The 27,558-nt window shown below is 34.2% G+C and overlaps 1 long non-coding RNA gene across 2 annotated transcripts in view; it reads right to left on the minus strand.

Annotated features, from left to right (window-relative positions):
• The window catches only part of LOC111098757, a 95,288-nt gene that overhangs the window by 15,701 nt on the left and 52,029 nt on the right, over nucleotides 1–27,558 (minus strand). The gene's annotated exons all lie outside the window — the stretch shown is intronic.

Raw genomic sequence — 27,558 nt, forward strand, 5'->3', positions numbered from 1 at the left:
TTCTCTGGACATTTCATATAAATGGAGCCGTATAAGGTGTAGTATTTTATGGAGAGCTTCTTTCATTTGGTGTAATATTTTTGAGGTCTATCCATGTTGTCTATATCAATAGTTTTTTTTATTGATAAGTATATATATTTTGTTTTTCCATTCATCAGTTAACGAACACTGGATTGCTTCTTGTTTAAGGCTGTAATGTATACTGCTGCTATGGATATTTGCATGCAAGTCTTTGGACATAGGCTTACATTTTCTTTGGGTAGATACTTAGGAATGAAATTACTGAATAATAATTTTATTTTTAATTTTTAGAGAAACTTTCAAACTTTTTCTTTCTTTTTTAAAAGAGGTTTTATTTTATTTATTCATGAGAGACACACAGAGAGGCAGAGACACAGGCAGAGGGAGAAGCAGGCTCCATGCAGGGAGCCTGCTGTGGGACTCGAACCCAGGACCCTGGGATCATGACCTGAGCCAAAGACAGATGTTCAACCACTGAGCCACCCAGGTGCCCCTCAAACTGTTTATCAAAAAAACTTTTATTTTACATTCCTACTAGCAATCAATGAAGTTTTTACTTTCTCTTCATCCTTGCCAGATTTTCAACATAGATGATCATGTCATCTGTGAATCTTACTTTTTCTTTTCCAGTCTGGATTCCCTTTATTTCTATTTCCCAGTTGTCGCACTTGCTATAATCCCCAGCACAGCCATAGCTAGTAGGCATCCTTGTCTTATTCCTGATCTTGAGACAAAAATATCAAGTATGTTAGCTGCAAGGTTTTCTTAGTTATCTCTTACCAGATTGAATAAGTTCCTTCTATTCCAAGCTGCTGGAGGTTTTTATGATGACTATAAGGTAGATATTTTCCATTGGAATGACCTATGGTTTTTCTCTTTAAGTTACTTAATATGCTGAATCACATTAACTGATTTTTGAATGTGAAATCAACTCTGCATTCCACAGATAAATGACGCTTGGTCTGATGTATTGTTATTTTCGTATGTTATACAAATCAATTTGCTAACTTTCTGTTTAGATTTTGCATCTGTATTCATCCATGTTATTATTTGTAGTTTTCTTACTTGTGTAATCTGTCTGATGTTGATTATCAGGGTAAATCTGGCCTCTTAAAATGAGTAGGGAAATATTCTTCCTCCTTGAATTTATCAAAGAGTTTGTGTAGAATGGATATTATTTATTTTTTAAGTATTTGTTAGAATTCACCATCAAAGTCATCTGGTCCTGGAATTTCCTATATAGGAAGTTTTTAAACTATAAATTCAATTTATTTTATAGGTATATGGCTTTTTAGGTTGTTTATTTATTTGTAAGTGAGCTTTGGCAGTTTGTATTTTTAAGGCATTTGTCCATTTCATCTAACTTGGTGAATTTATTGACATGAAGTTGTTTTTAGTATTTCCTTTTTTAAAACAATCTATAGAATATGTAAATATCACCTACTTATTAATTGTGTATTCTCTGTATTTTTCCTAATTAGACTTTATAGATGTTTGTCAACTTCATTTATATTCTTAAAGAACCATATTTTACTTCCATTTATTACTTATATAATTTTTATATTTTCTATTTTGATTTCAATTTTTCTTTTTTAAATTTCTTTTGCTAACTTTTTTTTAAAGATTTTATTTATTTATTCATGAGAGACACAGAGAGAGGCAGACATATAGGCAGAGGGAGAAGCAGACTCCATGCAAGGAGCCCAATGTGGAACTTGATTCTGGGACTCTAGGATCATGCCCTGAGCTGAAGGCAGATGCTCAACTGCTGAGCTACCCAGGCGTCCCTCTTTTGCTAACTTTGTGTTTTGTTTGCTCATCTTTTTTTCTAATTTCCTGTAGTACAAGTTATGGTCATTGTTTTTAAACTTGTCTATATATTCCTTAAGTACTATTTTAGTGACATCCGTAAATTTTGACATGTTTTGTTTATATTCAGTTAAGAAATACTTTTAAATTTTGATTTCTCATTGACCCATGAGACATTTTTTCATACCCAAGTATTTGGGGATTTTTCATTGTTCTTTCTAGTACTAATTGTCTAATTTCATTGTAGTTACAGAACATAGATGAATCCTTAAAAAAAAATTGTGACATGTTTTTATGCCCCAGAACATGGCCTATTTGGAATATATTTCATGTGCTCTCGAGAATAATGTGTTTTAAGTTGGTGGGAGGGGTGTTCTATGTCAATTGAGTCACAGGTGATATAATTTTTCAAGTCTTTTACACAGTACTGAGTTTAGTCCCCTCATTCTATTAATTACTAGGAAAGGGTTATTGATATATATAACTATAATTGTGGATTTGTCTATTTCTCCTTGTAGTTCTATTAGTCTTTGCTTTATTTTGATGCATTTTAATGAGTTATATTTTATTGAACCAAATCCTTGATCATTCTGAAGTGACCTCTTTCCTGGTGATATTCCTTAGTCTGTACTTTACTTTGTCTAATATTAAGTTAGCCACCCTTGTTTTCTTTTGATTAACATTAATATTTTTCCACTATCTTACTTTTTAATTATTTGTGTAGTTGTGCTACATGTAGGGTCATAATTTTCATTTGTTTGAATGCCAGGCAATTTGAATTTTACCATGATGGATGTTAGATTCTTTTATATTCCTACCAGTATTATTAAAATTATTTTTGGCGATACAAGTAATTGATCATTTGGAGTCTGACCTTTTTTTTTTTAAGATTTATTTTCTTATTCATAGAGAGACACAGACTGAGAGAGAGAGGCAGAGACACAGGCAGAGGGAGAAGCAGGCTCCTCATGGAGAGCCCAGTGTGGGACTCGATCCCAGATCCCGGGATCAGGACCTGAGTGGAAGGCAGGCACTCAATTGCTGAGCCACCCAGGTGTCCCTGGAGTCTGACTTTTAAGATCAAGTAGAAAAGTAGATCTCAGGATACCAGTTAAAGTTTTTGAAATTCCTTTCTATCCTGAACTTAGATTTCTGCTGTTCTGGAAGGTCACTGACAACTTCACATAGATAATTTTTGTATCTTTTTTTATCTTTCTCTTCAAGTTGTTTTTGGTAATATCATCACTTTGTCATAAGCTAATTCATTTAAGTGGTCTGAATGGTGGCAAAACTTCATAGTTTATTAATTCAATGAAGAAGCCAATAATTTTTAAATTAAAAATATGCTTCCCTTTTATACTTTAAAAGCTTCTGAAGGGTAAATTATGACACAACAGATCTCTGGTCCAATTTCAGACTCCTGGATCTTTGAGTATCTAAATTCTGGGAGAAGTCATAGTTTAATCAGAAGTGGACTGGAGTTTACAGTTGATAATATGTAAATGATTACCTCAGAAGTAATGAATAATGACTGACAAATACACTGTGAGGTACTATGTTAAGTGCTAGACATAATGAGTGATGAGCCATAATATTTCCTTAGTCACATTAAAGCAATTTTAGACCAAATTGATGGTTCATTATAATAAATTAACATAGCACTTTTAGCCTGAAGTAAGCTGTCTTCTGTAGCAGATCCATTGGGGTAATAGAAGTGAATCTTTTTCCTCCTATTATCCTTCCCCATATTTTTTTCAAGTTAATTGTTTTCCTTATGGTTGTATTTATAGTAACATGGAGTATCTTTTTATTATTTCTTGTCACAAATGTAATATTCTCAAGGCAGATTGTGTTTCTAGTACATCTGGGTTGTAGCTGGGTCTCATTTCATAACTCTGATCAGTTGATATTTGGATCTAACAGAAAAAAAAATGATCAAATGGAAATCTGTGCCTTGAATGCAAAAGAGACATTCAGTCCACATATTTATCAATTTAATGTATATACTGACATACTGTCAAATATATAAAATTCAAATGCTAATACCTCCCTGCAGTACTATAGATTTTGTGTGTCAGATGTAAGACACACTTCAGTATTCACAATTTTGACCAATTAGGTAAAGATGAAGGTGAGATGGATACCAAGTTTTAATTAGATGTTATGACAGAATATTTGAAATTTCAAGTAGAACACGGAATTTTCAAATAGGTTAGCACACAAAATATTCGAAGTGAAGAAGAGAAAGACAGCATCGGTGCATCACAAAGAGGGTAGTCATTTTCAGTGTAATGGGTTATGAGAAGTATACATTTTGGATGTAATGGAAGGAAGCAATACCTTTTTAATAAAAAAAAGTTTCTATACTGAGAAAAGAGCTTTGAGGAAGTGTATAAGCAAAGATTAAAAATTTATTTTAGATGGTAATGATACTTGATATAAAAAGACAGTATCCTAAGACAGACTCAGTACAGACAGGGAGGAGAATCAATAGTACCTATGTGAAAAGGAATCCTTATTTGCTCAGAAAAGTGACTATGCTCTTAACTATCCTGCTCAAGGGGTTTTATCCATCCCTGAAGAGGGAAAATTGGAATTTAACATCAAAACATCACTTTATATAAAAATTATGCTTGTGTTGAATGTAGAGAACTAAATATAGTTCTCTCTTCAGAGTATGTGTTCAGTGATGATGCAGACTATAAGAGTTCCTCTCTAATATTTAGAGAGGCTCTAAATATTATTTTGTAGATAAATTTCTGACCTTGGAAGATGGCCTTTGCCACTGCAGTCAAAATTCAGGTGTTTGGAGCAGCCCAGATGGCTCAGCGGTTTAGCGCCTGCCTTCAACCCGGAGTGTGATCCTGGGGACCTGGGATTGAGTCCCACGTCGGGCTCCCAGGATGGAGCCTGCTTCTCCCTCTGCCTGTGTCTCTGACTCTCTCTTCTCTCTCTCTCTCAAGAATAAATAAATAAAGTCTTTAAAAAAATTCAGGTGTTTATATTAGTAATAAAAATATAAATATCAATCTTTAGTGAAATCCTGTATAGGTAAACTACATAATGATACAGTAGTCTACAATCATTAATGTGAACTCAATGTATATTATTTTCTTCTGTACTGTACAGATAATATATACAGTGAAATTTATACATTTGAAAGTCATTTATCTTTTTAAATTGGCATTGTGAAAAAAATAAATAAATTGGCATTGTGGAAAATTAACCTCAAATCCTCTAAAATGGTTAGACTTTCTATAGTGAGAAGGAGAGCAATATTTAGTAAGGCACTCTTAGATCCTTTATGAAGAGACAATTAATAAAATAATGCAAAGAAAACATTACTTTCCTAAGGAGAACTTATTGCCAGATTATAATATTTTTTCCTCCCAAATTAGCAGTGACCATATTTCTCACCATTGCTTCTAGATGTGAATTCATTGGCTTTGTTTCCAATAACATTTATGTGTGAACATTCAGAAAGAATACAAATGGCTACACATTGCTTGTCTGTGAATAGGTATATATATATATATATATATATATATATATATATATACATGTGTGACTACTATATATATATACTATATATATATATATATATATACATGTGTGACTACATACATGTGCTTATTCTTGTATGTCTTTTTTATTACAATTAAAATAGATAAGATAAAAAAGAAGTTCTTCACATACAAATAAAAATAAAATAGGAATCAGTCAATTCTCTGAAAGAAATAGTGGGAAAATACAGAAACCTGTAAATACAAGCATAAGAGTAAGACAAATGTTTAAAAAAATATTAGAAAAAAATTAGTCCTCATCTATTACCTCATTTTATTTTCTGAGAACTCAAAGAGGTTAGGCACGAGAGCCATTATAAGATGGAAAAGGAAAGCTGTGAGAATTTCCAATGGCAGTCAGTCCCATCCCCCATTATTTTATTTGAAGATAAAAATTTAGGAAACATTTCTTTTTAACACTAGAGGTAGAGAAGAGAAAGAATAAAAGAAAGGAAAAATGTCCTGAAAATAACCAGAATACTCATAGAAAACTCAACAATCATGTAAAAATAAAGTTATGAAACTGATTATGACCTGTGAATGAAGGCATAATAGGTGAAAAAGAATGTCAGACACAGAGAAGTTAGAATATATATCACTGTCCATAGTCACACGTTGTGCACCTGATTTTCTCTTCTGTCATCAATGTGAGGAGATCAGCTGCCTCTGGATATTCTTATAGCCAAGTACCATCCAACACCTGTCACTAATGTGTGCTGATTCAGAAAATACCAAAGTGCTCAGTCCCAGTTGAAGGAATCATTTGGCAAAGGCAAAAGGAAAGGAGACCTCAGTTTTCAAAGGAAAGGAGACCTCAGTTTTCTGAAGGCTTTCCTATAGTGAAAGCCTGGAAAGATCATGTTTAGGTTTAGATTTTACTGCCAATGCTCTGAAGTAATTTGGGCATTATAATTTCAGTCTTGTTTTATTACTCCGCACTGACCCTTCATGAGTAAGATTACTTCTGTTCCCCCTGCTTAGTGAGTGAGTGTGTTGGGTGTCTTTCCTTGCCTCTCCATATTCATTCTTTGCCATTCTCCAACATGCTGTGCTCTTGTCTTCTGGACTCAGATCAAACACTGGATTTTGCCAGTTGGTAGCACCAGCAAGAGACCAGAAGGAAGGAGGAGAGGCATGGAAGAAAGTGAAGTCAGGGTATTCATTTCCCTAGCTCTTTCCTATGGGAATTGGTAGGTACCTCCATTTAACATCTCAGCTTTTTCTTTTTTTTTAAGATTTTATTTTTATTTGAGAGAGAGAGCAAGCGAGAGAGAGCAGGAGTGACAAAAAGGGCAGGGAGGGGGAGAAGCAGATTCTCCACTGAGCAGGGCCCCCCCCCCCCACCACTCCAAGATCATGACCTGAGCCAAAGGCAGCCACTTAACTGACTAAGCCACTGAGGTGCCCCCTAAAGTCTCAGTTTCTAACAGGTAACTCATTTCTTAAGTGCCCTTCCAATTGAACAAATGCTCCTTCTCCTCATCTGCCTTTGGGCTGAGGGTGGTGAGTTCTCCTCCCCCTTTAGGCTCAGGGCCCTGCACTATCCTTTCTGGTTTCCCTATATTCTGACCATATTTTGTAAAAAAAAAAAGAAAGAAAGAAAAAAAAGTCTCTTATTAGACTCTCAAGTTATCCTAAGTTAGTATAATTCCATTATGTCATTTGTTTTCTCTTGGATCCCTAACTGATAAAATGAGTCTAGGAAAAATCAGCAACCAATGCACATTTACCCTCTCACCACAACTCTGAGGCACAATAATATGAAAAACATTGACCTATGTGAAGAGTTATTGGTTCTGGCAGATAGCTGAGTACCTCACCCTCTTGAGGTTTCTGTCCTGAGGACAGAGGGAGGCTGCAGAGGGATAGGACAGATGTCTATGAAGCTGAAGAACATATCTTCTGATAAATTGGTCCAGAGCTCAATAGTTCCACAAAGAAAACTCAGGACAGGAGTTTGCTTCAGTCAAATTAGCCTTGTCCAGAGCCTATTTCAATTACCATCTCAGGACAGAGAAAACAATCCAGAAATAATCTTTGGATTTTTTGAGTTTAAGAACCATGACACCTCCTATCTAAAAAGCAAAGCTAGAACCACACACTTCTGTTAGAGGAATGTCCCTACTGCCTTTTTAAGGTCCTGAATATTTGCCTAGGGAAGCACACTAGGTGCTGCCTTTATGCGATATGTCCACCTGTCAGTCAGGTATCTTTATGGCTCTTTCTGCCTTTGAGTCATCCTACCACACATTGTCACTTCGAAGGCACACATATGGACATCAAAACCTAAAACTCAGATCTATAAAGTTGCCTATAGGACTTTTAGCAGATTTAGCAAGCAGAAAAATCTGCAAATGCTAAGTGAAATTTGGAGATTGCGTGTGTATTTTAATGATCTTGGCACTTCCTCACTCTCATTAACAGATTTAGATATACAAGGTGCCAAATGCCTGTACATCTGTATAGAATATGGGCATTTTCTTTTCAAGGGGCCAATTATAGTGAAAGAAGGTGGAACTTCTCTGGTGTAATATAAGTAATGGGATTATCAAAAAAAAAAATGCCCCCAGGTGCTTAATCTTGATTTCCTGAAAATGAGCTAGCTGGGTCTAGTAAAGCATGGGGTTTTTGCTTTGTACTGGAGACTGTAAAGTTCTGTGGGATGCAGATAGTATTCCAAGACAACTCCTGTAAGTAGGTGGCATTCTATTCCAAATAGCCAGAGCAGGTTGCTTTCATGCTTGCCCTGCAAGAAATGAGAGTGACGTGCAGGAGACATTTTCTCTCTGCTGTCTTGGACTTCTGTTGCCTTTCATCTGGACCACTTCTCTTGTTTATGACACCTACTGGGTCTCTGTAGGCATTTTTCAAATTGGAGACAATATAGAGAATAGAGAGAATGGAGAGTATACAGCTCCTTAGGGATTGCACAGACCCACAGTTCAATATGAAGGCAAAAGTAATTTGTAAACAACTTAAACAGAAAGATCTTTACTTACTTGGAAATCAAGTAGATAGAACCAAGTCAGGGTCTGGGTAACTGAACAAGCAATCTCAGGTTGGGAAGGAAGTCAAGATTGAGCCATCAAGAACAAATGAATATGTGGATTGGTACGAGTTTTAGCTGACCAGAGATTGAAATTCAGAGCAAAGACAAATTAAGAGCCTAATTAAATGAGTTAAACTTCATCAGACTGAATGTAGTAATAATGAGATACTATTTATCAGTTAAATATCTAATTTATGTACTGAGAATAGCCCATAATGTAGTAAAGTGGTTTATAAATATGCAATTTTTTGTGTTAACCAGACATTGAAGGAAGATCTACTCCAGAAGGAAGAGGGGGAAGTTTCTGTCATCAGGTTCTTGGAGGTGGAAACTCTCACCCTATTCCTTTGCATGAAAATTGTAGAAATCTCCTTAGCATTAAAAATATTTGAGACCTTTCTTTCTAGAGGTTGCACTGAGATTACTATATGAAAACCTATTACTATTTTCCTTAAATTTCTAGCTATTTTATAGCAGGAAATGAGTTGGTAATGAGATCACTGAAGGTTTTTCTAATTGAAACATACTGTGGTCAGTTATTTTGAGATGAGATAGGTAAAAGGACATGAGGGGCTGGTGAAATCTGAGTCGGTGCAGTGGTGCTTATTAAGGCCAGTCCTATGTTGGCATGGCAGCTACGAGGTAATGATGTGACTTCCAGCTTTCCTAAAATTAATGGGGTGTTACTCTTCCATAGCTATGCTCAGGTGAATATTAATTTGTGTTATCATCTTTCTTTCTCTCTATGCAAAGAAATGTTTTAAGTTGCCTCTATAATGTCTCTATTTCTATTCAAGTCTCAAAGGCACATATCTTTTTAACTCCAAAGGAAAATACTGTTGCATAAAAGCTGTCTGCAAAGTAAACCTTTATATGGCCTTTGAGCCCAAGCTATATTGCTTTAAGGAGGAAAACTCTCTATACCTGCTGACAGAGTAAGCAGAGCCACACCAACACTGTCCCCCTCTCTGCCAATTTGGAGAGGATTCAGTTTCTCTATAATTTGGAGTACCTTGTAGAGGGTTTAAGGCATCTACAAAATGTTAAAACTCTTTGGCTCTACTGATATCCTAAGAGCACATTAGGAAACAAGTCTCCTGATTATTTTATTTTTTAAAGGAGTAGAGGGTTGGATGCTGTTATCTCTGGAGCACAAATTTAGCCATAATGACTTCAAGCTGGTCATGTGAGGAAAATCTCGCATTTGTACACTCCGCCTTTTCAGTAACCCCTGATTCTTGCTGTCATATCTGCCTCCATCTGTCCTATTCTCTTCGTTCTTTCTCTCATCTTATGTTAGAGGAGGTGCCTCTCCTTCTCCTGACAACTAGCACCTTCACTTCTCTCCGACTTCCACACCTGCCTTTTCCCTCCCAGGAACCGTAAGCGATCTAATACCTCTCCTTTCAACTATACTTTCAGATATATATTCAGATATTATAGGCTCTTTCTTATGAGTATGTGAATATGTGCAAGTCTTTCCCATCTGAAAAAACCAAACGAAGCCTCCCTGAGCCTTCTTCCTCCCTACAATTCCTTTCTTCTTGATGCTCCTCATTGCCACTTCCTCACATATCATACAAATTTCAGCTACCCTAATCTAGTTTCCAAACCCAGTTAGCTCCCATTTAGGATCTCCCAGTGACCTCCATGTTTAAATCTAAACCTTCACCTTAACTCACTTCTTAACTTTGCTTTCTTTTCTGAAACACTGTCGTTTCTGGACCACCAGGACACTAAATATTTCTGGTTTCCTTCTGAATTATTTTTCTATTCCTTAAATACTTCATCTCTTCTATAGGCTTCTTCCTATACCCCTGACTTGTAATTGCCAGGAATCTCAGGTTTGAATTCTAGGACCATTTCTGATTCCAGATTCTACTTTCTCTTTGTTTTATATCACTTGCACACATATGAGTTGAGTTACCACTATACATCAATGACTAAAAAAGTTATATTTCTTTGTCAAAGTTTTTCTTTGAGCTTCTGATGAAAGTATTCCGGCTGCATGCTTATTACCACTTGAACCAACTGTAGTCAACTAACATGCTCCAAACTGAATTCATCTTCCACCTAAGCCTAATAATCTTGGTACAATGTTTCTTAACTCGGTGAATGACATCACATGTACCTGATTCCAGAAAAGCCAAAACCTAGGATTCATCCATAATCTTCCTTTTTTATAACCAATCCATGTCACATATAATAATGTCCTGTTGATTTTCTCTTTTAAATATCTTTCATCTCCCTCCACTTCTTTCTATAATCCGTTGCTATAATTTCTTACTCAGACTCCTCTAATAGCCTCCCATTGGAATTTCTACATGTATTTGTAGCCTACTTTTAATCAGTCTACCAAATGGTGCCTTAGTGGTAATAATCTTTAAAATATTTATAATCTCTAAGTAACCTTCAAATAACAATATTTAAAAACACAAATCTACTCATGCCATTCCCCAGTTTAGCCCCTTCAGTGCTTTCAACTTGTTATGATGAAGTCACAAATACTTAATGTATCCCCAGTGCCCTTAAATGGTTTGGTCTTGCCTGACTGTCTAGCCATATCTCCCCCTATTATCCTCAATCCATGTTTCTACCACTGGCCCTGTCAGGTCTAAATATGCTGGGTTCCTCCTATCCCTAAACCTGCTCTCATAGGCTCTCTGTCTAGAATATTTTTATTTCTCACTAACTCCTACTTCTGTTCAAGTCCTATACATCTTTTGCATCTCAGCACAAGCATCACTATCTTAGGGAAGCCCTTTCTGACTCAATAGTTTTAGTCAGGACTCCTATTAATAGACTTTTCCTTCATAGCATTTAATTCAACTGTAATTTAAAATTTTAAATGTGACAATTGTTAATGTTTATTTAGTGTACTAAACTATAAATTCCATTAGGACAGTTATGATTTTCTAGGCAGCTCCTAGTAATATAGAGATTTAATGAGCAACAACTTAATATCAGTGGCAGTGGCAATCACTGGTAGAACTAAGACTTAGGCAGATTAAATACAGACATGCAAGAGAAGAACTGAAAGGAATGGAAGATGTTGGAAGATAAAAGACACAGATAATGAGTTTAACTGTCTCCTAAATGAGGGATGCCAACTACACTTCAGCTCATATATTATCTTTGATCTACTGTTCTTATCTTCTGGGGGTGATGTATTGAGAGGGATTTTGAGCTTGTATTAGAATTTAGGTAAAAAAAAAAGAAATATTGTCATTGATTAATGATGTCTTTCCCCAAATGGGAAAGTGAAGTGTGGGCATGGGTGCTGTAGGTTCACATTTCTATTAAAAGGTAATGCCGGGCGATCCCTGGGTGGCTCAGCGGTTTGGCGCCTGCCTTCGGCCCAGGGCATGATCCTGGAGTCTGGGGATCGGGTCCCACGTCTGGCTCCCTGCATGGAGCCTTGAGCCTGCTTCTCCCTCTGCCTGTGTCTCTGCTTCTCTCTCTCTCTCTGTCTCTCATGAATGAATAAATAAATAAATAAATCTTTTTTAAAAAAAGGTAATGCCAAGGAATTATGGTCCAAGTCTCAGTCTGCTGATAATAATGAGTAAAGTTAGCCCACCTTAAGAAAATCCACTAAGGAAACACAAATTTACTAAAAACAAGAAATCAAAATAAACAAAAATTTTGAATACCAAACACAAAATCCAAAACTCACTCAAGTAAGAGAAAGCTTATGGATACAACAACTGATTTTACCAAGGGGATTTTTTTACTTGTGCTAAAACATAGTCAGATTTCCCAAAGCAGGTAGCATAATAATATTAACATATTTTTTAGCATTTACCATATTCAAGACAATGTGATACAGTTTTACATTTGTTAATTCATTTAATCCTCATAATACTCTATGTGATAAGTACTATCAATATCCCCATTTTATAGTCAAGGAACTAAAATTCAGAGAGATTAAATAGCTCATGGAATCACTTAAAACACAATGAATGAACCAGGATTTTAATCTGGATTTCTAAGATTTAAAAAAAACAGCACATGTATTCTGGACAGATGTTACTAGAAGTTCTGTTTATTTTTTTATTTTTAAAAAATTTTTAAAGATTTTAATTACTTATTTGAGAGAGAGATTGATAGTGAGAGCATGAGAAGGGGGAAGGTCATAGGGAGAAGCAGACTTTCCAATGAGTGGGTTGCCCCATGTGGGGCTCCATCCTGGGAATCTGGGATCATGACCTGAGCTAAATGCAGACAGATATTTAACTGAGCCAGGTTCCCCAAGAAGTTCTATTTATACACAACTTTTTAGGAGGACCTTAAGGCAGGTAAAAAGACACATTTGTAAATGAAGTAAAATCTTCCCAATAAAGAACAAACATATCAATATTTTTGTTGAAATACTGAAAGATATAATTTTGTAGCTGTAAAAGGACAGCTAAAAGGAATAGTTTATCACAAAACTATGAAAATTTTTATCCCAGGGAGTTATTTTTTATGTAACTGCGGAATGATTAATTGATGGTTTGCTCAATTATTTTTTGAAGCATCCAAGTAAAACTAATCAGTATGATATTTCTAGAGTCATCACTTTCCAGTTTTTGTTAAACAGTACTATGTGTGACTTTTCCAATCTTAAAATCATCCTAGGCTTCTATATTAATTCTTGAAAATGGTAAATTATAGTCACAATAAAATATGTAAATTCTTGAAGTGCCCTTTTATTTAGATTGAGTCAAGATGTCTTAAGGAAATATTTGTGTAATGAGACGTGCCTTGAGAAATGACTATAGTTGATAAAAATATGACATAGCCCGAAAAGGTAAATATTCTTAAAGTCTTTGTTAAAAGAAGCACTTTGATAATAAGAACTCTATAACCTCAGCTAGGATCAGCTATTTTTCTAAAATAAAAATTAAGCAGCCTCTAGAACTACCAGTCATATCTTTCATAAACATGAGAAATATTCTACAATGACAAGAGAAAACCGTTGACTTGGTAGGATGACTATATCTGACACCTTATTTTACATCAGTGGAAAGAAAAGATTTCTTTTTCTATACCAAGAAGATAGCGATTAACTCTCATCAATGGTTTTCTCTCATTAATTTTTTTTAAATAAAATAATCTGTTACGTCAAGGAGCTTTGTTGTGTTGCATAAACCAATCCATTAAACCAAGGACTGAACTTGAAAGAGAGCAGGAGTTCTTTTGTGTTATTCTGCTATCAGGAGATAGTTGTAATTGTGAAACTCTCAATTGATCATGTGAACTCTGGCTCCTTTCATCAGGAGTTGTCCAAGTTTTTCTCTAAAAGGCCAGGAAGTAAATATTTTAGACATTGTGGATCATATGGTCTACATCACAACATCTGATGTTGTAAAATGAAAGTGGTCATAGGCAATATATAAGTGAATAAATGTGACTGTGTTCCAGTATAACTTTATTAAGATGCAAAGCAGATAGAAGACCATATATAGTCTATAGGTTATAGTTTACCAAGTTCTGCTTTGTACCTTCACTCAGGTCAATACCTATCACTTCTTCTACCCAAGATTAATATTGTGCATGTCGATATACCGCTTGAGCTATGTTTTCCAGACAGGATTAAGTTTTGCAGTGGCACTAAAAAAATTATCACCAATCTTCTATTTGGGATCTTAAAAGACTTGAAATATCAAACAATGGATAGAATTCCTTTCCTTTTGCCTGTCTCCCTTCTTCCCTCCTCCCTTCCCTCCCTTCCTTCCTTCTGCTCAACCCTGATCACTCCAGTTTCTATCTCACACATCAGCAAATATTTTTTGAAGCCCAGGTATATGTTAGATGCTAGAGAAACAATGGTGAATAAGACTTAGCTTTCTGACTTAGAGATGCTTACAGTCAATACAGGAGGCAGCAGAATAAAGAGACCATTTTAATACATTGTTTTATTTTATTTTTATTACTTTTTAAAGATTTAATTTGTTTATTTATTTGTTTGTTTATTTATTTATTTATTTAAGAGAGCGCATGTGCACAAACAGAGGAAGGGCAGAGAAAGAGGGAGAAGCAGACTCCCCACTGAGCAGGGAGCCTAATGTGGAATTCGATCCCAGGACCCTGAGATCATGACTTGAGCCAAAGGTAGACACTTAACCGACCAAGCCACCGAGGTGCCCCTCAATACCTTGTTTTAGATATTACAATAGAAATATGAAAAGAATATTATGTGAACAAACTGCTTCAGCTTTGGAGGGGCAGTGAAAATTTTTCAGTTGGATGTAGCAGCTAAGCTTAGCTTTGAGAGATAAGTCTTAACCAAAGATCAGTCAGACCAGAGTCAGGGAAAGGTAGTCTGAAAAGAGTCCCTGCAAGCCGGATTTCATAACAAGTCTAGATGAATAAGAAACCAGGGATACCTGGGTGGCTCAGCGGTTGAGTGTCTGCCTTCAGCCCAGGGTGTGATCCTGGGATCTCGGGATCGAGTCCCACATCAGGCTCCCTGCATGGAGCCTGCTTCTCTCTCTGCCTGTCTCTCTCTCTCTCTCTCTCTCTCTCTCTCTCTCTGTCTTTCATGAATAAATAAGACAAATCTTTAAAAAAACTAAACCATGCAGAGCTCACTAAAGTGCAAGAACAGAGCATAGAGTACAAGATGAGGCTGATAAAGAATGAAGCTGGAAAGGCAGTAAGGACCAGTCCAAGAAGAACCTTCTGGGCTCCCTAGTTTAGGTCACCCTTTATCTCACCAGGTTAGCTCATAAATCCTCTTAGTTGCTTTCTTATCCCAAACATCACCCTTCTCAATATGTTCATACCATTGCCAGAATGATCACAGTCCAACATAGTTCATTATCCTTACTTAAATTCCTTCAGTGGATACTCATTGCTCTCAGAGAATGATTTGCAACCACTAAATAAGACCCCCAAACCATAAAGATCTGGTTTTGACTTCATCCCCAGCCTTATCTTTTTGAGCTCCATCTCCATGCTCTGGTTCTCTCTGTCTCTCTCTTTTTTTAAGGTCTTTAATGTCTTCCAAAGGTGTTCTTATCTTTTGTTAGGTTTATTTCTAGGTACCATAGATACCTTATAGCTTTCGTTGCTATTGAAAATCATATCTTCAGTTTTAATTACATTTCCTAATACCTTGCTATTGGCATAAGGATGTAATTGACTTTTATATATTGATCTTATGTCTAGTCTCCTGCCGAACTTTACTATTAGCTCTAATAGTTCATTTATATTATTCTTTTGGGGTTTTCATGTAGACAATTCATATCAACTACAAATAATTTAGCTTTACTTCCCTTATATTCCTTATAGGTACCTGACTTCTCCTGTACTTTTGAACCATATAGTATTTTTAATACAATGTGGGTAGGATGTGGTGTTGACTTATTATCTTTGTTCTGATTTTGAAGGACTGCCTTCACATTTATATTGAATATCCTATTTGTTTTGGGGTTTCTGAAGATAGCCTTTGTTAGTTTAAGGAAATAAATTCTATTCCTAGTTTGGTAAGAATTTTTAACAGAAACAAATGTTTAATTGGATTGATATTTTCCCATGAATCTATTGAGATGATCAAATAATGTAATATGAGGAATAATATAGATTCTCTAAGGTTGGCTCAAATCTGCATTTTCAGAATAAATACAGCTTTTCAAATATGCATTTATGGATTATATTTATTAATATTTTATTTAGATCTCAAATCTATGTTTGTATTTAAGAATAGTCTGTATTTTTTTTGTTCTTATAAACTTATCTGATTTTGATGGCAAAATAATGCTAACCTCTTAAAATGAATTGTGAAAAGTACCTTAATTTACAACCTCTAGAAGACTGTGTATAACAATAGAAATAACTGCCTTTGAATTTTGGTATAATTCATCTTAAAATCATCTGAATCTGATGTTTTATTTGTGGGTATATGTCAACTACTTATTCAGTTTTTAAAAATGGTTTAAAGACTATCCTTTTCTATGCTTAGTTTCAGTGAAGTTATTTTTCTTCCCTAGGAATGTATTTTGATCTGAATTTTTCAGTGTATTTTATTGTCTTTTGTAAATCTTTGCTACAAAAGTTTATTCTCTTTTTCATTTTAAATATTTTTATTTGTAGTTTTTAAATTTTTCTTCATCAGTATTGCTTGAGATTTATAAATTTCACTGGGATTTTCATTAACCAAATTTTAGCTTTCTTGATTTTATTCATTTTTTGTTTTTTCCTATTTCATTAGGTTTTATTAGGTCTTATTTATTTTATAAGTCTATAAAATTTCTTCCTTATATTTCTTTGGATGAACTTCATAATATATTAGAGAAACAGAATAACAGATATTAAAAAGAATTGGTTCACACAATCATAAAGGTTGAAAGTCAGTCAGAAGTGTCACTCAGACCAAGTCTGAAACCTGAGAATGGTGTGTGTGTGTGTGTGTCTGTGTGTGTGTGTGTTGGGGAAGGGCTGATGGGGTAAGTTCGAATGATCTTGAGTCTGAAAACTCTAGAACTAAGAGCACTACATGTCCAAGGGGAGAAGGTGGATGACTCAGATCAAGTAGAGCGAGCAAATTTACCTCTCCTCTGCCTCTTTTTTTTAAAGATTTATTTATTTATTTTTGGAGAGAGAGGACGAGAGAGAGAGCATGTGGGGAGGGGGAGAGGAAGAGAGGAATTTCAAGCACTCCCCACTAAGCCCGGAACTCAATGAGGGGCTCAATCTGACAATCCTGAGATCATGACCTGAGCCAAAGTCAAGAGTTAGACATTTAACCAACTGAGCCACCGAGGTGCCCCTCTCTTCTGCCTTTTTGTTCTATTCAGGTCAGAAATGGATTGCATGATATCCATCCATAGTAGAGAGGGCTATCTGCTTTATTCAGTTAACCAATTCAAACTTTAATCTCTTCTGGAATACACCTTCAGAGACATGTCCAGATATAATGTTTTGTTAGCTATCTGAATATCTTTTAGCTTAGTCAAGGTGATATATAAAATTAACTATTACATATTTTAGATGTGTGAAGATTGAGATTTTCTATTTTCCTCATTATTTAGCTCTGAATATTTTTCTAGTTTTTGTTATGGATTTTTTGTCTGTGAATTATCTCTGAAAGTTGTAAAATATCCAAATATGCATAGTTTTTAAAGATACATTTGTTATTGATTTCTGTATCAGTTGTGTTTTGATAAAAAAAATAATCTGTTGAATTGAAATTTATTGGGACTTGACTTTATGGCCTAAAACATGGTCATTTTAGTAAATTTTCTAGGTTCAGTTAAAAATGTAAAATTTTAAGGTGGATGTACTGGTTCCTTATACATATGGCACAATGTTTATAATTTTTAGTGGCTCAAACTTACTAGTTCTATTGTTTAGTTTTTGTCCTTACTGGGTCTAGTTTTCTTGAGCTATAAACTACAGTGTTAAATGGTGGATTTATTTTCCTTGTTCTGTTTATTTTTTGTTTGATATTTTTAAAAAATATGCCATTAGGGATCCCTGGGTGGCGCAGCGGTTTGGCGCCTGCCTTTGGCCCAGGGCGTGATCTGGAGACCCGGGATCGAATCCCACATCGGGCTCCCGGTGCATGGAGCCTGCTTCTCCCTCTGCCTGTGTCTCTGCCTCTCTCTCTCTCTCTCTCTCTCTCTCTCTCTGTGACTGTCATAAATAAATAAGAAATTTAAAAAAATATGCCATTAGATATATACAAGTTTATAATTATATCTTTCTGTTGATTAAAATTTTTCAACAATATGCAAATGTTTCTGTCAGAAGTAGGACATGGCCCTATTCTAACTGACTGACAAAAGAAAATTAAATCCCCTTGAAAAGAAACAGCAACAATCTACAGTATTACATACACGGTGTTCAGTATTCAAATAAAAATGTATGAGGCTAGCCAAGAGACAAAAAATGATTAAAAACAAACAAATAAGAAAATCAGTTAATAGAAAGACTTGCAGGTGAACTAGAGTTTACAAGGGTCATAATTCTACATGAACTTTAAAATAATTGTGATTAATATATTTAAGAGAATAGATGTCAAGATGGTGAATTTCATAGAAGAATTGGTTTCCCAGCTTTTAGATCTCTTGTAAAGCATAGAATTTGGAAAATGTATCAAGAGAAAAAGCAATGCAGAATATCAGCCTTATTCTTTGCAGTTTCTTAAACTCCAGGATCTTGGTCCCTCAAATTCTTCTTCTCTTTGTAGCATTAAGCTCTATTTGTTTCCCCAGTCTTGTGAGAATGTTGAAGGTTCAAGCTGCTTCTTTCTAGGGGATCTCTAGCTTGACAGCTACTTTCTGGGAAATATTTCAAGGAGAAATTAGCATGTCTCCATTGTCTCTAATCTGGGCTACTCAAGCTCTAGGTGTCTACACTGCTCTCTGTTGTGTTAAAACAGTTGTTCATTCATTTTTATTATATCCAGCAATTATTCTCCATGGAAAGGTTGGTTTTTACAAACTAATCTATCATAGACAAAGGTGAAAATCCTCAATATTTCCTTTTAACAGGATAAGTTAATTGATTTTTTATTAGTTTTTATTACAAATGTTCTTAAGCACATTGCTATACTCTTTTTCAGTCCCCTTTTCCTGGTTTATTCTCTTTTTATTTATGTCTTTCACTTATTTAGAGTAGAATGTAGAATATATACACTATTTCTAATATTTTAGTGGTTACATAGAAAATTTTAGCATTCATATTTGACACTGTAGTCTAAAGTTAATATCTTGCTGTCTTCTGAAACAAATCAACAGTTTCCCAAAGTAACCTTGAAAAAGGAAAACAAACCAGAGGCCTCACAATTCCAGACTTCAAGTTATAGTACAAAGCTGTAATGATCAAAACTGTATGGTTCTGACACAAAAATAGATATATATATATATATATCAATAGAATAGAATAGGAAACCCAGAAATGAACCCTCAGCTATGTGGTCAATTAATCTTTGACAAAGCAGGAAAGATTATCCAAACGGAAAGAGACAGTCTCTTCAACAAATAATGTTGGGAAAACTGGACAGCCATATGCAGAAACTGAACCACGTTCTTATACCAAACACAAAAAATTCAAAGTGAATTAAAGACTTAAATATGAGACTTGAAACTATAAAAATCCTAGAAGAGAACACAGGGTGTAACCTCTTTAACATCAGCTGTAGCAATTTCTTTCTAGATTTTTTTTTCCTGAGGCAAGAAAAACAAAAGCAAAAATAAACTATTGGGATTTCATCAAGATGAAAAGCTTCTGCACAGCAATGGAAACAGTCAACAAAACTAAAAGGCAACTTATGGAATGAGAGAAGATATTTGCAAATGACATATCCAATAAAGGGTTAGTATCCAAAATATATAAGCAACTTATAAAGCTTAACACCCAAAAAACAAATAATCCAATTAAAAACAGGCAGAAGAACAGGCATTTCTCCAAAGGATACATAGATGACCAACAGATATGTGAAAAGATGTTCATCATCACTTATCATCAGGGAAATGAAAGTCAAAACCACAATGAGATATCCCCTCACACCTAACAGAATGACTAAAAGCAACAACACAACAAGCAACAGGTGTTGGTGAAGATGTGGAGAAAAAGGAACCCTCTTGCACTATTGGTGGGAATGGAGACTGGTGCAGCCAGTCTAGAAAAATTTATAGAGGCTCCTCAAAAAGTTAAAAATAGAACTACTTGATGATCCTGCAATTGAACTACTAGGTACTTATTCAAAGAATACAAAAATACTAATTCAAAGAGTTACAAGCACCCCAATTTTTATAGCACCATTATCCACAACAGCCAAATTATGGGAATAGCACAAATGTCCATGGATTGATGAATGGATAAAGATGTGGTATATATACACAATGGAATATTATTCAGGCATAAAAATAATGAAATTTTGCCATTTGCAATGACATGGATGGAGCTAGAGTATTAGGCTAAGTGAAATAAATCAGAGAAAGACAAATACCATATGATTTAACCCATGGATTTTAAGAAATAAAACAAATGGGCAAAGGGAAAAAAGAAGAGCGAGGAAGACAAGCATATTCTTAACTATAGAGTACAAACTGATGGTTCCAGTGGGGGAGATGGAAGAAAGAATGAGTAAAATATGTAATGGTGATGAAGGAGTGCACTTCTGTGATGAGCAATGGGTGTGTTGAGTCATTGTATTACACACCTGAAATAAATATTACACTGTATGTTAACTAATTGGAATTTAAATAGAAACTCAAAAGTAAAATAAAATAAGTCAGAGAAAAAAACAAATCAATAATTTCAAATATGTTATTTTCATTTGCCTTCTCTCCTGAGTTAAATATTTTTACTTCCCTCTTGTTGATTTAATCCCTCAACATATACATAATTATTATTTCATGCTTATTATTTAATTTTTTTTTATTTAACACATGCTTATCATTTTATTTTTTATTATCTTTCTTGCATCTTAAATTCTCCTTCTATTATCTAATGTCAATATTTTCTTCTTTAGCCATTATTTTCTTTAGACTTTGATAGTGATAGTATATTGGTAGTAAAATTTCTAGGGTTCTGTAAGTCTAAAATAATGCTTTTCAAAGTATAATATTGTATACTAAAAAGTACGTGGTTGTCCAGAGGAAAAGCATTTGCCCAATAGTATGAATTGTAAGATGAATGAACGGCTTTTTCATGGACAACTTTTTTTATTTTTTTTTATTTTTTATTTTTATTTTTATTTTTTTGACAACTTTTTTTTAGATATCAACTTTCAGACAACATAACCTTGTTCAAATTTTGGATATTTGGCAGAAATTTATCTTCAATAAAATATAAACCTGTCTCCTCAAGGAAAACAACCAGTAATGTCCTGATAAATATTTAATAACTAGCCTTTTGTGGGAGAAAGAAGATCCCAATTTCGTAGACTGATAGCCAGTTTCTGTGCCATGGATACTCTGAACCTGTCTGATTTCAAGCTACTAACCTGATGTCACTAAACATAGAGTTGAGAATAGATAATTGGGTCTCACAAACCATTATAAACTACAGCACAAACTATAGCACATTACTGTAAACAATGCCAATGATAAAATTAGAAATTCTAAGTGAGAATTGGAATTTTGGAAAATTTATATCTACCAACATGAACTTGATAGCTTCCCAATTCATAAACACTTTGCTAAAAATATTAGAAATACTAAGAAATGTATTTCTTTATATTGTATGATGAAATGTTGCATAGAAGGTCTGCATAACTCGATCCAGTATTTTCCAAATGACCAATGTATGCTGTTACCAAATCTTGAATGGATAAGAGACTTATGTAAGATTCAAGATAGACAAATCAGTTTAATGTGATAGAGTATATAATGATACAGTTTTAGATTCCATATTGTAACTAAGTTTCAAGAAACTACCACTTACAAGTTTTGGTGGGCATCAAATTATCTTTAAAAGGCTGCTAAAATACTTCTCCCTTTTCCAATTACATATTTGTGTGAGGCCAGATTTTCTCTATGTTTTTAGCCAAATCAACTTATCACAACTTATTTCCAAAATGGAAAATGAAATTCCAAGTTGGGAATGACTGTCGAGGATAGTGAGAGGGTCAGAGCAGAGTTATGACTGGGACTGGACTCTTGATGTTCCTGATGCTCTAGATCAAAGTCCTCTCTTATTTGGGAGGTGAGCAAACCTAAGTGCCTTCGGGAAAGCCCAGTGCAGCCCTTGACTCTGTTGTAAGGGGGTACATTGTAAACTTTTGGACTGCTTTGGGGATTATTCTTCTGAGAAGATCAACTCTCACTTAACTCAGGTTCAATTTTGACTGATAAATACTTCTTATTTAGTTTACACGTTTCATGGACTTTTATGGCATTATTATGATAGCCTATATTTGATTTTAAGTTGCCAGAGGAAAGGGACCAGTATAGACCACAGTCAAATTTGTATGTAATAAACAGTTGATGGTGATTAATTTTCTTTTATCTAGAGCCTGGTTTATGGCACAAAGTAGACACTCGACCTTACTAATCTAATACAAAGTTTAGCCTTATCCCTAGTGCCCAGAAATTTACAGTAATTAAGAAAACAACACAGTTACAAATATATACCTGAAATTGCTACTATAATAATGGGTAGGGTTCCAAAAGTTTGATTGTAAATTTGTTGTTCAGAAGTTGGAAGATAAAAAAAAAAAAGAAGTTGGAAGACATTTTTCTTTGAGAGAAAATATTATACAGGGTATTTATATCTCTTGGTGAGGCCAACTCTAAAAATATCCCAGATATAGTTTTGTATCAATATAACAAGAATACGATGTTTCTATAGGAAACATATTCAGAGTTATCCATCAAAGAAATGTCCCACTCTAGTAGACAAATATTTAATCTTTTCCATTAACATACACCATCATAAACATGGAGCTGGATAGGGGATGGGGACAAAATTATGGGGTGAGAGAAGATAGTGACCCTGTGATGAGGGGATTGAGGAAAGAAGGTTGTGAACAGAAATTCCAGGAGTTAGAGGACAATTGCAGACTTGAGTTTTTTTACTCAAGGTAGGGTGACATTGCAGGGCACACTGGATTTTAGGTTGCCTATCCAATAACCCATATCCCCCTAGACCTAAAGGATTCATCTTTTCTCCCATTCCATGGTTATTTATTTTTTTTAAAGACTGTTCATTTATTCATGAGAAACACACACACAGAGGCAGAGTCATAGACAAAGGGAGAAGATGCAGGACTTGATCCCAGGACTCCAGGATCACGTTCCGAGCCAAAGGCAGACACTCAACCGTTGAGCCACCCAGGTGCCTCCATTCCATGGTCATTACCTTTTATGTTTCTCTCCCTTGTGGCACACGTATTTTTATCTCCTTGAGTTCTGGATCCTAAACACTAACATTCATCATAAACAGTAGTCAATATATTTGAGACACTCACTAGTGAATCAGAAAGAAGCAGAAAATGGCATGTTGTTCAACTTTTAATAAATCCTCCTATTATTTCATCAAACTAAATTTAGAGTTCAGCACTTAGGTACTCAGAAAATTACTCAAATTAGAAAATTTGTCATTATAATGTTGTGTTTGTTTCTAGATAAACTGGCTTACAGAGAGTGGTCTGATGCAAAGTAAAGAAATTATGCACCTGTGCATATATACAAAGTCTATGTTTTAAGTTTTAGTCTATCAATTCCTCTTATCTCTCATATTTATATGACCTCAACAATATAACCTGGACTTGAGGGGAAGAAGAGCTGAAAGGGATTGAGGACAGAATATTAACTGTAGGGAAACAGTTGAGTATTATTTTTATATGTGCATTTTGATGATTTTTCTTTTGACTAAATAATTTTAGGCATATCTTTCAAGTTGGTTAAGACCTAGATGGTGCTTCCTGTTCCATTAACACTGGTAGCTTTTGGGAGGAATTAACAAAATCCGTAACACACCTAAAATGAAAGTATTTATTTTCTTCTACTGGACAAAAGAAATAGAAACAAATGGGAGTAAAGTAGATAATGACTTAGGAGAAGAAACACTGAGAAGTTCAAAGACTAACATTAATTGTATCAGATATTGTTTATAGTATTTTGATTCAGTCTGACCCCATAATACTACAACCTCATTTCCTAGCCCCTCCTAAAATCTCTATATATTATTTATTAAAGTTTATTTTTTGATTACCATGCAGATATAAGTAGATTCCTAAAAACAATGAGTTAGGGCTAGAGAAAGTAAGTCACATAATATATGTGTTTTGCTTTATTTATTCTTAAAGTCTATACTTTTTCACTGTTAATAAAGATAACAGCATTCTGTATTTCATGCTCATTAATCAGCCAGCAGCTTCATTGATTCTTTCTGTTAGACAACTCTATTCAGAAAACTACCAAGATAGCAGATTCTCTTCCTTACAGAACAACCACACACATGGCAGCAAAGATTTATCAAAAAGCACATAATCTTTTCTACCTCCATCCCTTTGACAGAGTATTTTAGCAACACTGCTATGTACATTGATGTCTTTATAATAGGAAGATGAGAATCCTATTATTTTTCTTTAGTAAGATGAAATGTTAGAATAATAACAAGGGTTAAAGGTAGTGAATTTTTCATTCTCTTTTAAGAAGAAGCACTATATATTAATATGTATTCAATTTTCTGACTCAAGACATTTTGAGGGGTATTAAAATTTATTTTACATTTATAAACAATAAAATTCAGTCTTTATGTCACATAGTTCTATGAAATTTGACAACCACATGGAGTCATGTAAGCACTGTCATAATCAAGAAACAGAACAGTCTCAACACTGTCCCCTACAAATGTCCTTGGACTGCCACTTTACAGTCAGACCTACTTCTTTAACCCTGGTCTGTTCTCTTCCATACAGTTTTGAATTTTCCAGAATGTCAAATAAAAGGAACCATATAGTATGAATCTAACTTCTTTCAGCCCCAGCATAATATATTTAAAATATATACATGTTGTTATAGGTATCAGTACTTCATACCTTTTTAATCTTAAGCAGTATTCCTTTAAATAGATTTAACACAATTTGATTATCCAGTCTCCAGGTGAGGGACACGAGGGTAGCTTGTAGTTTTCAGCAAAGTTGCTAAATATATATTTCTCAGCAGGTTTCTGTATGAACATGCTTTTATTTCATTTGCATAAATGCTGATAAATACTATGAATGGCATTTCTGGGTTCAAAGTAACTGTATGTTTAACTCTATAAGGAACTGCTAAGATATTTTCCTTAGTTCCTGTACCATTTTGCATTTCTACCAGTGATTTATGAGAAACCCAGTTATTCTTCTACATCCTTGCCAGCAGTAGGTGTTTTTGTTGTTGTTTCTTTGTGTTTGTTGGTCATTCTAATAGATGGGGAGTGAATTCTTATTCTAGGCTTAATTTGTATTTCCATAAAGAGTAATAATGTTGATTACCTTTTTAATGTGTTTATTTGCAATCTGTATATTTTCTTTGGTGAGTTATTTGTTCAAATATTTTGCACACTGATACTGAATTTTCTTATTATTGAGTTCTGTGAGCTTTTCATATGTTCTGGATGAATATTTTGTCAGATACATAATTTGAAAGTATTTTCTGAGTTTGTGACTTCTTATTTCATTCCTTGAATGTCTCTTTCACAAACCAAACATTTAGTTTTAATAAACCAATGAATCATACTTCTCTCTTATAGATTATACATTTAATATCATGTCTAAGAAATGATTGTCTAATACAAGATCTCAAAGATTTTCTTTTAGAGTTTTGTATTTTATATTTATATCAATGACCTATTTTAAGTCATTTTTTAGTATAAGGTATAAGTATATATTAAGGTTTATTCATCTGAATATGGAGAAAATGTCCCAGCACCATTTGTAAAAGAGACTGTTCTTTCCCTACCAAATTGGCTTTGTTCTTTCCTCAAAATTAGTTGTACTTTTGTATATAGGCCTATATTTGAACTCTCTATTGTATTTTATTGATTTATATGTTCATTCTTTTGCCAAAACCACACTTTTTCTATTACTGCAGTTTTATAATGAATTTTAAATCAAGTACTGTGAATCCTTCAACTCTATTTTAAAATTTTTGGCCGTCTAGTTCCTTTGATTTTCCATAAATATGACATATATGTTTTAATCTATGTTTTATTTATTTTTATAGGCAGTTTATCATTGAATCTTTTTAAAAATCCAGACTGATAATCTTTGTCTTTTAATGTTTAGACCATTTGTATTAATGTAATGATTTATGTGGTTGGAATAAGTTGACCATTTTGTTACTTTTCAATTTTTCTCCACTGATATTTGTTTCTCTGTTCTACCTCTCATATCTTCTTTTGTATACTTGAATTTTTAAAAACTACCACATTTTAATTTATGTGTTGGAATTTGGATAATATCACTTTGTATTTTTTAATGGTTTCTTTATTTTTAAAATATACTTACCTAACTTTTCATAGTCTTCTTAGAGTTAATATCTTACCACTTAATACAGGATTTTTAGGGCTGTGAAAATATTCTAATTATTTAAAATTATATATATATTACATATATTATATATAAAATTAGTCTAAGGACTAATATATGTCATTATATATTTGTCCAAGCCCACAGAGTATACAACACCAAGAGTAAACTCTAAGGTAAACTGTAGACTTTTGGGTAATTATGGTATGTTCATGTAGATTCATCTTTGGTTAAAAAAGAAAAAGAAAAAAAGAAAAAAAAGTACCATTCTAGTGAGTGATGTTGATAATGGAGGAACCTAGGTATATGTTGGGCCAGGGGTATATGGGAAATCTCTGCACATTCCCCTCAACTTGGTTATAGACCTAAAACTGCTCTAAAAAGGGGCATCTAGGTGACTCAGTGGTTGAGCATCTACCTTTGGCTCAGGTCGTGATCCCAAGGTCCTGGGATTGAGTCTTGCATCGGGCTTTTCACAGGGAGCCTGCTACTCCACCTATGTCTCTGCCTCTCTGTGTCTCTCATGAATAAATAAAATATTTTTTAAAAAAACTACTCTAAAAAATAAAGTCTTAAAAAAAAACCCCACCTCACATCCAATAGGATGGCCACTTTTAAAGAACAGAAAATAACAAAAGTTGGGGATGATCCAGAAAAGTTGGAATCCTTACACAAAGTTGATGAGAATTTAAAATGGTGCAGCTGCTATGGAAAACAGCATGGAGCTTCCTCAAGAAATTAGAAGTAGAATTGCCATATGACCTAGCAATCTCACTTCTGGGCATATATCCAATAGAGTTAAAAGCAGGATTTTAAAGAGATATATGTGCACCTGTGTTCATCATAACATTAGTCACAATAGCCATGATGTAGAAGCAACCCAAATATCTAGATGAATGGATTAAAAATGTAATACACACAGAGTGAAATATGATGCAGACTTAAAAAAGAAGGAAATCCTGTCACATGCTACTACATGGACAAAACTAGTATATTCTCCAAAAAGAAATCAGTCACAAAACACCATACTGTATGATTCTACTCATATGAAATGTCATATGAAGGCAGTCAAAATCATAGAAACAGGAAATAGAATGGTAGTTACCAAAGGTAGGTGGGAATAAGAATAAATGTTAAGTGCATATAGAGTTTTAGTGTTGAAA

The sequence above is a fragment of the Canis lupus genome, chromosome 14, assembly GCF_011100685.1.
Source record: "Canis lupus familiaris isolate Mischka breed German Shepherd chromosome 14, alternate assembly UU_Cfam_GSD_1.0, whole genome shotgun sequence".
NCBI lineage: Eukaryota > Metazoa > Chordata > Mammalia > Carnivora > Canidae > Canis > Canis lupus.